General features: G+C 43.7%; 1 protein-coding gene across 1 annotated transcript in view; it reads right to left on the bottom strand.

The window, feature by feature from the left end:
- The window catches only part of HUNK (hormonally up-regulated Neu-associated kinase), a 164,728-nt gene that overhangs the window by 80,469 nt on the left and 71,203 nt on the right, over nt 1-13,056 (bottom strand). The gene's annotated exons all lie outside the window — the stretch shown is intronic.

The raw sequence follows: 13,056 nt of genomic DNA on the forward strand, positions 1-13,056 counted from the left end.
AACGTTTTGGACATCTTTAAGATTACTGCTATTTTCCTTTTATATTGGGTTATTGGTATGATCCTTTTTTTCTCAACAGGAAATTATGGTTGGTATAATATGGTTGAGCATTGTAATAGTTCCACTGTCCAGTAAGAAGAGCTCTATGTCCAGTATACATGGATTGAACTATAACAGATTTTATGCAATAACTGATTGGGACTAAATCTTTATTAATTGATTAAAAATTACAGATCACTTTTCTGGAATTCAAATAACAACAGCAGGGTGTTGTTATCACAGCACAGCAACCTTTATTGGCGTAAATAATACAGACAAAACAGGAGAAATGTTGTGGAATAAATTCATAGGGCAGCACAATCGTGTCCCCAGACAGCAAAATTATCTCAGGATACAGCACAGTCATAGGGGGCTTTATAAAATGTTACCCTTGACTTCCACACATAAGCCAGGAATTCAGCAACGGATAGAGTTATTGCTGGACTCTTGTCAGCTAAGAGAAATTTTAGATCCTTATCCAAAAAATCCCTCTGCACAGGAAAAAGAGGACGAATCAATAAACTGCGCATAACAGAATATTTGGGGCAGCGAAAAAGAATATGTGAGATTGAATCGGGTTCCCTCAGAGTACAGTCACACAGCCTATCCCTATACGGAATACCCCCGTATCTGCCTGTGACCACTGCTGAGGGAAAGAGATTGAACCTCGCTAACATAAAAGCCCTCCTAAACACAGGGTTTATCAGATCAGCAATATACGCCGCCATGGTGGTGTGCGAGGAATAGAGGGACAGTGAATGAGGGGAGCAGACTCCAGAGCTGCCGGCATTAATAGCCTGCGCCTCAATATCCCAAATTCTCCTCTTAACCACCTGCAGAATTGCCACCTCACTGCAATTATATAAAGGCTCCAAGTCGATTCCTAAGGAACCAATCTTTTCCACTACAGCCTGTGACCAATCTGAGATAAAGGGATCAGTTAGAAGTTGAGCAATTAGGCTAGTAGGGGAGGATCGAAAATGAAGACGGAGCCAGAATTTAATCGTAGTGATCCAGGCCCGAGATTCTATCAGGTGCAGATCCAATTCCTTACAGAGGGTAAACAACAACACTGAATTGGATAAACCAAGGATCCTACGCAGGAAGACAGAGTAGATACGCTCAATTCTTTTAGTAAAGGCCTGTATCCAAATAGGGATTCCGTACAACAGTCGGGAAATAACTGTTGCTTGAAAAATCTTAAGCACTGCTGGGACAAATTGATTGCCCTTTTGAAAAAAGAAACGAATCAAGGCTGCAGACTTGTTCTTGGCTAAACTTGGAGAGTGCTCTCTATGTGGGCACCAACTCAGATTGTAATGGAATAGCACTCCTAAGTAGCGGAAAGATTTTACCTGCTGTATTTCTTTTTTCGCTATTAGCCAGCGGTTGCGTTTCCAAGATTTAGAGAAAACCAAAATTTTTGTCTTGTCAAAATTAATGGAAAGAAAGTTCCGAGAGCAATATGCATTAAACTCGGATAAGAGACGAACAAGGCCAATTCTTGTAAAGGAAAGGATAACCGCATCATCTGCATAAAGCAGAACTGGCACTGCAGTCGTATTTAATTTAGGGGGGTGGCCATTAATCCTATCCAAACAAAAAGGCAAGTCAGAGATAAAAAGGTTAAAAAGGGAGGGGGCAAGAACACACCCTTGCTTAACTCCTTTAGAGACAGGTATCTCCTTAGTGAGAGACCCTTTCCCATCAAATCTTACTTGGCAAAAATTGGACGTATGTAATTTCCGAATCAAAAATAAAAGGCGCTTATCAATCCCCAGTTCGAGAAGTTTATCCCATAATAAAGATCTATTAACAGAGTCAAAGGCTTTACGTAGGTCAACAAAGGCTGCATAGAGTTTACTGCGCAGGTGGCAAGAGTACTTTTCAGCTAAAAAAGCTAGAGTGGAGCAATGGTCTAACGTGGATTGTGTTATTTTTTTGAGAATTTTTATTGAAACTTTCCCCAAGTTGATAAAAAAATCAATGAAAAAAGAAACAAAACAAAAAGTTCAAAGCAAGTTGACAATTCTTAAAAATAATCCAAATGCAATAAACTCACATCATTAACAATGTCACATAGATCTTTCAAACTTTTCAGACAGGTAACTCCCACTATTAGTTACATTAAAAGGAAAGGCACCAGTATCAGAGAACTAATTGTGCATAGGAATTGTAGTTTGATAAGATAGAGTTGCAAGGGCTCACTGGGGGATGCCCTAGCTCCCCCTCCATTCTGGGATTCATTGCAGCAGTAGCCATGCGGGAGGTGCAGGCGGGCGAGGGAGTGAGGGAGGCAGTGGTGGCGGTAACATGAAGAAAAGTCTCGATCCAGCCCCAGGCACCTCCAGTGGAAAAGGATCTGTGGTAGCAGAGCTGGGAACGACCTTGAAGAACCTCTGCTGGTGGGACTTGAGTGTGCTGAGATGGGTTGACTCATGAGAAAGCAGCCAGTAGGTTCACTTTCTGCCCAGGCACCACAACCCAGAGTGTGGGAGGGGGGAAGCCAGCTGAGCAGCTGGCAGTGGCCAGGCAGAGGGCTGTGGGGCAATCCCTCCCCTCCCCCGGCCAGTCCACATGGCTCTGTCTTACAAAACTACAATTCCCTTGCATTCCCATGCAGAATTGCGGGCACACGGATAAATCTGTGGCCACTGTCTCATTTAGCTTCACCCTACGAGGGTACAGATCAGAGCCTGTTTTGTTGCTTGCTTTGAACTGTAGAACTTTCTCCCAAAACATGATCCTTTGAGCTTGACATAGCAGATTAATAAAATCAAAGTTCTGAGAAGTCTTGGGCTACTTTTTAAACAGTTTGCCCAACTCCTTAGCTGTTAGTATGATTAGAAGCAGAGTTACACCCTTCAATGGGCCTAAAAGAGTGTAACATTGCTTCATGTGGCATTGTATATTGTGCATGAAAAGGCAGTAATTGATAATTTTATTTAATAGTATGGTTTTAATTTTTTAAAAATTTCTAGAGATATGTATGTGTATTAGGGTTCCCAGGTCTCCCAGGCTCAGCAGTGGGTATGTGTGTGTGTGCTGTTACTCACCTTACCTTACTCTGTTATGCACACACACCTCTGGCCTCCATCGTACCAGCTAAAGGAATGCTTCTGTGCTTTGCGCAGAGCAGATTCTTTCAGAATCTTGTGCTCAGGGTGTCTGCCAGTGGCAAGTGATCATTGGGTGGCTTGCAACCTCCTGCTTATTCCCAGGTACTTATGGGCAAGCAGGCAAACATCTGGGAGGTTGCCTACCATTGGCAGGCACCTGGGATCCTAATGTGTATGGTTTGTACTGTAAACAACAACATTTGATTTATATATCACCCTTCAGGACAACTTAAAGCCCATTCAGAGAGGTTTACAAAGTATGTCATTATTATCCCCACAACAAAGTGGGACTGAGAGAGCTCTGAGAAGCTGACTGACCCAAGATCACCCAGGTGGCTTCATGTGGAGGATTGGGGAATCAAACCCGGTTCTCCAGAGTAGAGTCTTGCTGTTCTTAACCACTGCACCAAACTGGCTCTCAGTGGTTTGAGATATAATTGGGCAGTTGGTTGTAGAAGGGAAATAGCCTATAGTTCAGAACCTGAGTGTGAATAAGGTTCTTTCCCAGTTCAGACAAGGTATGTGGTTGTGGTCCAATATGGAGAACAATCTATTCAGCAGTTTTCAAGCATATGCCACACTGAAATGAATGGAGGCTGTGCAAAACCATTGTATTTGCCCACTTCAGTAACAGTATCCTAATTTGATGGTTGTTGTGGGTTTTCCGGGCGTGGTCTTGGCATTGTAGTTCCTGACGTTTCGCCAGCAGCTGTGGCTGGCATTTTCAGAGGTGTAGCACCAAAAGACAGAGATCTCTCAGTGTCACAGTGTGGAAAAGATGTTGGCAGGTCATTTATATCTACTCAGGAGGGGTGGGATTGAGCTGAGTCATCCTGTAAGAGTTTCCCAGGGTGTGGAATGCTAATGGCGGGAGGCTTCACTGTATCCTGAGGAGGTTGTTTTGCATATGGATTGGTGCTTGATGTGCTAATCTTCTCTGCAGGGCTATTGTCGGGTGTAGAGTGTTTTGTTAGCCTGGTGTTTTTCAGAACTGGAAACCATGCTCTGTTCATTCTTAAGGTTTCTTCTTTCCTGTTGAAGTTTTGCTTATGCTTGTGAATTTCAATGGCTTCCCAGTGCAGTCTGACAAAGTAGTTGGAAGTGTTGTCCAGTATTTTGGTGTCCTGGAATAAGATACTGTGCCCTGTTTGAGTTAGGCTATGTTCAGCCACTGCTGATTTTTCAGGTTATCCAAGTCTGCAGTGTCTTTCATGTTCTTTTATTCTTGTCTGGATGCTACGCTTTGTGGTCCCGATGTACACTTGTCCACAGCTGCAGGGTATACGGTATACTCCTGCAGAGGTGAGGGGGTCTCTACTGTCTTTTGCTGATCGTAGCATCTGTTGTATTTTTCGGGTGGGTCTGAATACTGCTTGAAGGTTATGCTTTTTTCATAAGCTTTCCCATCTGATCAGTAATTCCTTTGATATATGGCAAAAACACTTTTCCTGTAGGAGACTGTTTTTCCTTGGTTGTTTGATTCATCCTGGGTTTGATTGCTCTTTGGATTTCATTTCTGGAGTAGCCATTTGCCTGAAGTGCGTGGTTTAGATGATTAATTTCCTCATTGAGAAAGTGTGGCTCACATATCCGTCTTGCACGATCCACTAATGTTTTCATTATGCCTCTTTTCTGTCGGGGGTGGTGATTGGAGTTTTTGTGTAAGTACCGATCAGTGTGAGTTGGTTTCCTGTAGACCTTGTGACCTAACTGAAAGTTTGCTTTGCGGATGTAGTGAGAATTCCTCACTACATCCCGACACACACAGAAAACTGTGCAAGACAGAAGCACCTGTGCAAGACCACAGCAATACAGCCCGGAAAACCCACAACAACCATCGTTCTCCGGCCGTGAAAGCCTTCGACAATACAGTATCCTAATTTGTAGTTTTTGTGATGAAATGATAATCCAATCCCCTTAAAAACCCAAAGAATCTTAATTTTTAATGCAATCTGATGGAGAGTTACTCCAGTCTAAATCAATTGCTCTGCTAATCATCTCTGGACCATTTTTATAAATTTAAAACAGTATGTGTTTGTGTGTGCGTGTGTTTAAAATAAGCCAAAAATAAACAGCAATCAGGTATATTCGATCCATTTATAACTATATATAAATTGAAAGACGAAAACATGGCTCATTGTCTTCAACATTAATTTTAGATTATTTGCAACATTATGTGCAGTTAATGTGGATTTCTCAATAATATGTATGGGGGGGAAAGCTAGCGTTGCATTTCAAAAGGAAATAATATTCACTGGATGTCAGATTTCTGACAAACATTACACCAGCAGTCAGATTACTTGCACTTAAAACAAGCAGAATAAATGATACAATAGATTAAGCAATGGACACCAAGAAATAAAATCCAATATATTTCAAATAACTATATTAGAGGATGCTACTATAGCTTTTCAAATGCTTTATTTAGTGTTTTATTATTATTTCCATAGCATCTGCAATTTACAACATACTTTCCAATAATTATCTTGGATATGCTAACAATACCCAATGGAGAAATTCTTTGTTACCTTGAGAAGCATAGAAGAGGCTCCCGTGAAAGCCTCTTCATATGCAAGCCCAGCTTAAGCTATTTACCTGCCCAAAATAAAAACTACCTCTTGTAGTGTAGTTTGGATGGTCGCTGCTAGATCTAGGGACTTTTAAGTTGCTGCTCTTATTTTATGGATTAACTTTCCTGAAGATGTTAGGAAAGTTTCTACTTTGCCGAGATTCTGTTAATTTGCAAATCAGAATTATTCAGGACCTTTGACACTCTCACCTAAGTTTTAATTTCATGTTTATTGATTTTTATGGATTTTTAATTGTATATTTTTAAAATTTGTCCGGGTTCTGAGGCTCAGCCCCCGGACTTACTGAGAGGAGGGGATGGGAGGCAGCCGGGAGGCAGCTACCCAGCCACCCCAACGGGAACCCAGGTCCAGAACATACCAGCAACAGAGGTGGGGAAAGAAGCACCCAAAGCCTCAGAGGGTCAGACAGGGCAGGTGGGAGCCAGCTAGCCCCATCCTTTGATGGGAGGCTGGGAGCCCAGGCAGCCAGCAAGGAAAGCACAGGTGTGGCTGCCCAGAGACGCCAGCAAAGCAGCCCCAGGTGTGGCTGCCTAGGACAGCCAGAGACATGGCTAGAGGGCTAGGGGTGTGGCTGGCAGATGGAGCTGGGAATGGGTGAAGGGATATAAGGGAAGGCACCCACAGGGTGTGGGGGGGAGGGGGGAGGGAGAAAAAAAAACATGGTTGGTCTTCTTGCACTTTCTGCACGGCTCAGCTGCAGCCCATTCAATTCTCTGTTCCATACAAGTGACCAGAAGGAAATAGGCTGTAACCTGGAAAACCAGGTAGGCATCCTCCACCCCAGATCTTTGGAACAACTCTTGTTTGTGTCAAGGAAGAAATTATACTGTGTGCCTTTATTTATCTGATATAGTTCTACTCCACCTTTTTATAATCTAAACACAAGTTGACTTCCAACAATAATTTTTTTTAAAAAATAATTTAATAACATTTATTTCTGACATAATATTTAAGACAATGACACATTAAAAGACTGAATTAAAATTTATAATACAAATAAAAATAAATCAAATCATATTCATAAAAACCATACAATAATACAGCAATAAAAGTACTAAAAGGGCCTAAAAACCACAATAGCGGCAATGGTATAATAGTAAATTTGGCTTGGGGGGGAGAGGATTGTATAATTTATACAAAGTTGCACAGGAAGAGAGATAAAAAGCACTACAAACCATTCTGCAACACAATAATCAACTAAAGACCTGAGGAAAGAAAAACCTGTTCCCAATGGCAGCTCCCTTCCCCTATTCTACAGAAGCAAATAATCCTGGAACCCCCAAAACACTATATGCCCAGTATTCTCTACTGAAGTGATCTGGCTGGGTACCTCCGTATTCTAGATGTATACAGAAACATGAGTGCAAAGTGCCATCCAGTTGCAGCAGGGGTTTCAAGGCAAGAGACAAACAGAGGTGGTTTGCCACTGACTTCCTCTGCATAGCAGCCCTGGTCTTCCTTGGTGGTCTTCTCCCATCCAAGTATTAAGCAAGGCTGACTCTGCTTAGCTTCTGAGATCTGGCGAGACCAGGCTAGCCTAGGTCATCCAGGTCAGGATATACAGAAACATACATTGTCTGTTTTCTTATCTCCTAAAACATTTCTGGTGTTCTTGATAATGAAGTCCAAGGGGTGATGTGCCTCTAGTTCCACCATTAAAGAAACTGAGAAGAAAAACAGATATACCTAGAGCTCTGTTTGCTGCTGATACATTATTAAACTCCTTTCTTTGACATTCTGACAGTAATTGCACTGAATGAGATTGAATTTGGTTAAAATTACGTTAAAAGCGTTGTTCAGAATTTCCTGTGGGATGCTCCTGCTAGCATCAATGAAAACTCTCATTGTCATTGTTGTCCTTACTCCCCTTGGAGGCTTAATATTCATCCTGTTTTTGACAGCATGAAGGCCTGTGTAAAATACCTTCTAAAAAGAGAATGCTTCACCAGATACGGCCATTTAGGACTGTATTTTTCTTAGAGGAAGAGGTAATCGCTGCTTTCAAATTCTGATTTAAGCTTGTTTCTTTTAGGGTTTTAGAAACCAACCAGCCACATCCCAAAGCTGATGGGCCTTCTGAAAATGATAACAAATAATCCATCCCACAGAGGCAGTGCTGGCATCAGAAAAGTTTACAAGGGCCAGTATTTCTGGCAATGAAACTCTGTGTTCTTAAAATGGGTTCTCAGCATTTGTTGTTACAAATGTCATTAAGTTATTGAGGGGAAAATATTAAGCCAAGCCTCTCTGACTCTTATTAGGTCAAAATAAATATAGACATTGGCAGCCTTAATTCCATAATCAACATGAGAAGGGACGTAAGAAATCCCTGGCCTCCACCTCACTGCTTTCCTTTACAAACTGGTCCCATCTTGGTTGTCGTGGGTTTTCCGGGCTGTATAGCCGTGGTCTTGGCATTGTAGTTCTTGACGTTTCGCCAGCAGCTGTGGCTGGCATCTTCAGAGGTGTAGCACCAAAAGACAGAGATCTCTCAGTGTCACAGTGTGGAAAAGGTGTTGGCAGGTCATCTTTTCCACACTGTGACACTGAGAGATCTCTGTCTTTTGGTGCTACACCTCTGAAGATGCCAGTCACAGCTGCTGGCGAAACGTCAGGAACTACAGTGCCAAGAGCACGGCAATACAGCCCGGAAAACCCACAACAACCATCGTTCTCCGGCTGTGAAAGCCTTCGACAATACATTGGTCCCATCTTCATCACAACCCCACCTTGAGCCATGGCTAGGACAGAAAAAAAAAGGAATCCCCGCTCCAGCTGTCCAGGCATTTGTATGGCTCCACAGCAGGGACAGCTCCTCCTGGATTGATGCTACAGCCCACTCCCCTTCCCAAGTCCTCCCAACCCCACTCCTAGCCATGTAAGTATGTCTTGGGACCAGCTCCTTTGCCAGCTCCTCATACCACTATCTTGCAATGTATTTTTGCAAGCTCTCATCTGAGAAGGAACTTCTTGTTGTAATAGTTGCACACAGAGACATAATGTCTGTATGTAGTCATCTTGGCCCCTCACATGACCTGTGTGGACAGTAATGACTGTTTCTTCCCTTCCCCTCCCCAAACTGTTGGCAGGGGTGGGCTGTACTAGTCGCTGGACTAGGAACTGTGTTTGATGATAAAACTGTGTTTTATGAAAATTATCATGTTGTTTTATTGTGATTTTAAAATGGATTTTTATTTGCTGTAACCCTCCCAGAGCCTGCTTATGGAGAGGGCGGGATAGAAGCTAGCCAGCCGGGTTTGGTTTGGTTTAACCTCCCCATTTAAAAAAAAAAATTCTGCAAACCTGCGGGTTTCTCTAGATTTGTAGAAAAATCTCCCCTTCATTGTGTGGATTTTTTTGAACCACACTCTGGGACCAAGTACAGACTTAGATATATGACAAATGGAGATATGTAACAAAATGTTAAAGAGTGTTTCAGCTTGCTCAAGGATGACTGCAGAGGTGAGTCTATGTCCACTTTTGCAGCCATCCTCAGAGGTTAAACAACACTGGCTGAGACAGAGGCACAGAAGCATCCACTCTCCATTCTCACAAGGTAACTGCGAAGGTAAGATCTATGGCAGGCGCCCCCAATCTTTTTGACCCTGTAAGCACCTTTGGAAATCTGACACATTGTGATGGATACAACCACAAAATGGCTGCTGTAGGAGGTATGCTTGGGGGGATGGAATGGAGTGAGAGATGGTGCCACAATTCATAGCATGTGTGGTAGGGGGAGATATGGCTGTGGGAGAAGGGCAGACCAGGTAAGGGGAAAGGACAACAGATATGTGTGTTATTGCCCTTTCTGGCTCTTCTTCCAGCCAAAGTTATGTTGGTAACCAATATCAACAACCCACCAGGCTACAGAATTCTGCTGCTAAATATCAGGTCAGGCACAGGAAAAATCGCAGCCATCCTGGATGAGAAAGCTAACCTGGCATGTATCATTGAGACTTGACTAGGGAAGGGGTTAACTTCTCCCGACAATGCCGCCAGGGGTATTCAGTGGTATAGCAGCATAAATCTTGCAGGTGGTATTGTTGTAGTCCATAAAGAAACTATCCCCCTAGCACAGTGCCCCATCCAGGACACTGCTGCACCCCATCCTGAGATATATTGGTTGTGGTTATGGGGCTAGGAATATAAGCCAAGTGGGGCTTGGAGTATCCCAGGCTTTTAGTTTTGGGGGACTTCAAGGTTCGTGTTGATGATGCCACCTCTTTACAGGCTTCAGATCTGGTGTCTTCCATGGCAGCACTGGGACTCTCTCAATTTGTATCAGCTCCCTTGCATCAAGTGGGCCACATGTTGGACTTGATCTTTGGGATGGGGATTTATGTGGACCTAGACGTAATTGAAGCAGTGCCATGGTCAGACCACTTTGTCCTGAAGGTTCGCTTGGGTGTACCAACCCCCCCCCCCCAAATAGGTGTTGAGACTAATGGATTTGATTGGTTTCCAGAATGCTCTGCAGGATCTGATGGCCCCTGTCAACTTGCTAGTGGAAGCCTGGAATGTCCATCTCTCCAGAGCCATCAACAAAATTGCCCCCTATTGTCTTCTATGCTGCCACATCAGACTAACTCCCTGGTATACCAAGGAGCTATGGCGGATGAAGAGGGAGCTAAGATGGTTAGAAAAAGTGGGGTGACAGATTCGAGATGAAGAGGCATGAACATCTTATAGGACATTTATGAAAGCCTATGAGGTAGTGGTGAAAGGAATTCTATACCACTTCCATTGCATCCGAAAGTTCATTGCCTGGCACAATTAATTAGTCTTTAGTCTCTGTTTCACAGGGAGACCACCAAAATGTTAATTCAACTATTAGCTGTGAGGCTTTGGGAAGCTATTTTGTGGGTAAAATCTTCTCTCTCCACCATGACCTGCCAGCCATAGTTGATTTGGTTAACAAACCGGAAGCCCCTTGGCTGTCTTCTGGGCCTATATTAGATCACTTTGGTCGACTCACCTAGGATGAGGTTGACAGGGTCCTGTGAGCAGTGAGACACATCACTTGCCCCTTGGATTCCTGTCCATCATGGCTGCTCAATGCCAGTGCTGACAGACTTCAGGATCCTTTGGTGGCCATTGTTAACTTATCCCTGAGCTCTGGGGGTTTTCCTGGAGCATTGAAGGAAGCACTGAGGCCTCTCCTGAAGAAACCATCTTTGGACCCCACCAACCAGTCCTACTACCGCCTACTATCGAACCTCCGTTTCTGGGTAAAGAGATTGAGCAGGCAGTGGTGGAACGACTGCAGGTATTTCTGGAGGACTCCTCTATCCTATATCCATTTCAGTCTGGCTTCCGACCTGGCCATGGGACAAAGACAGTGCTGGTTGCCCTTATAGACAATCTTCATAAGCACCTGGATCAGGGCAGGTCAGCACCACTGGTATTGTTGGATTTCATGGCTGTATTCAATATGGTCGACTATGATCTGTTGACCCACCACCTCGCTGATGTGGGGATACATGGGACTGCCTTGCAGTGGCTAATCTCCTTTCTCCACAGTCAGGAGGCCTGGGTCACGGTGGTTGCCAAAACTGCATTTTTCTATCTTCGTCAGATCAGGCAGCTTGTTCCCTGTCTCTCAACCCATGACCTTGCTGCAGTGATCCAGGCAACAGTCCCTTCCAGGCTAGATTAGTGTAATTTGCTCTATGCAGGGCTGTCCTGGAGACTGATACAGAAGCTACTGATGGTCCAGAATGCAGTGGTACATGTCCTTATGGGGACTCCAATTAGGACACATATTCAACCTGTCCTGTGCCAGCTGCACTGGCTCCTGGTTGAATCTTGGGTCAAGTTCAAGGTTCTAGTTTTGACATTTAAAGCCCTTATTGGACTGGGACTAACATACCTGTGGGCTGTGGGACTGCCTCTCACTGTATGTCCCCCAGAGGGCTCTCCGTTTGGCTGATAAACATCTACTCGTGATCCTTAGCCCCAAGGATGTTCGCTTGGCCTTGACCAGGGCCAGGTGGCACCAGCCTGGTGGAACTCTCTCTCAGTTGAGACTTGAGTTCTGCAGGATGTGTTACATTTCCGCCAGGCCTGTAAGACAGAGATGTTCCACCAGGCCTATGGTTATTGTTGAGGCATAAATGAACTATCCGACTGGCCTTCTTGCTGTGGCCTCTTTTAGCCTGCCTTAGTTTGTTGGTTGATCTTGGCAACCTGTTGTGTCGCACCTCACAGTATTTGAGTGTCTGAGTGTGTTATCTGGGGAATTACCAATGCCACATCCTTGGGTTGAATTGGTTTTTAAGTATGTTGCATTGTAGTTGTTTATATTCTATTCATATTTATTGTATAGTTTAAGCTTTTATCTGTTTATTGTGTTATAGATTTGCCCTGAGCCCACTTGCAGGGAGTGTGGGCTATAAGCCTACTAAACTAAACTGAACTGAACTAAACTAAACTAAACTAAACTACTGGTTTTGAGGCTGTGTACCTAATGCTGGGATTGAGAGACAGGACTGGGTTTCTATTGGAGTACCACCCACACTGCCTCCCAACAGTGTTCTTCCCTAAGATAAACTCCCCTTAAAGGAATAGGTCTACAGTTTGAGGGTGCTCTCAGACTCAGGCCTACTGCTTGATAAGCAGGGGGCAGCTGTGACCAAGAACAGCTTTTACTAGATTCGGTTAGCCAGCTGTGGCCTTTTTTAGGCAGGAAAAATGTGTGCACAGTGATGCATGCCCTGGTTACATCTAGATTAGATTACTGCAATGCACTCTACATGGGTCTGCCTGTAACAAGAAAGAAAGAAATTTCAATTAGTGCAGGATGCTGCTGCCAGAATATTGACTGGAGTGGGTCCAACCAACTATATAACTCTAGTCTTGGCCCATTTATGCTGGGTCTCAATTTGTTTCTGGGCATGGTTTGGGACCAAGATTCCCAAAGGACTGCCTACTCCCTACCCAACCATTATATCATCTTCAGAGACCCTGCTTCGGGTGCCTCCACTTTCTAATATTAGGAAGATGGCAACCTGGGAGAGGGCCTTCTCAATAACAGCATCAGAACTCTGGAATTCTGTCCTCAGGGAGATTTGTTTGCCCCCTTCTGTTTCCATCTTTTGCCAGCGGGTGAAGATTTTGTTTTGTTTTGTTTGGCATTCCCTCAATGATCCCTGCTTCCGGCCCAATGTTTTAAATCCTGTGTCTTGTATATATTTTAGCTCTGGTTTTAATTGTTTTAACAGTGTTGTTCTTTTCAGTTGGTTTTAATGGTTTTTAATATGCTTTTATTGTACATGTTCTACTTTTTTTAGCCATCTTGGTGATTCTTG

Source organism: Eublepharis macularius, chromosome 3 (assembly GCF_028583425.1).
Source record: "Eublepharis macularius isolate TG4126 chromosome 3, MPM_Emac_v1.0, whole genome shotgun sequence".
Lineage (NCBI taxonomy): Eukaryota > Metazoa > Chordata > Lepidosauria > Squamata > Eublepharidae > Eublepharis > Eublepharis macularius.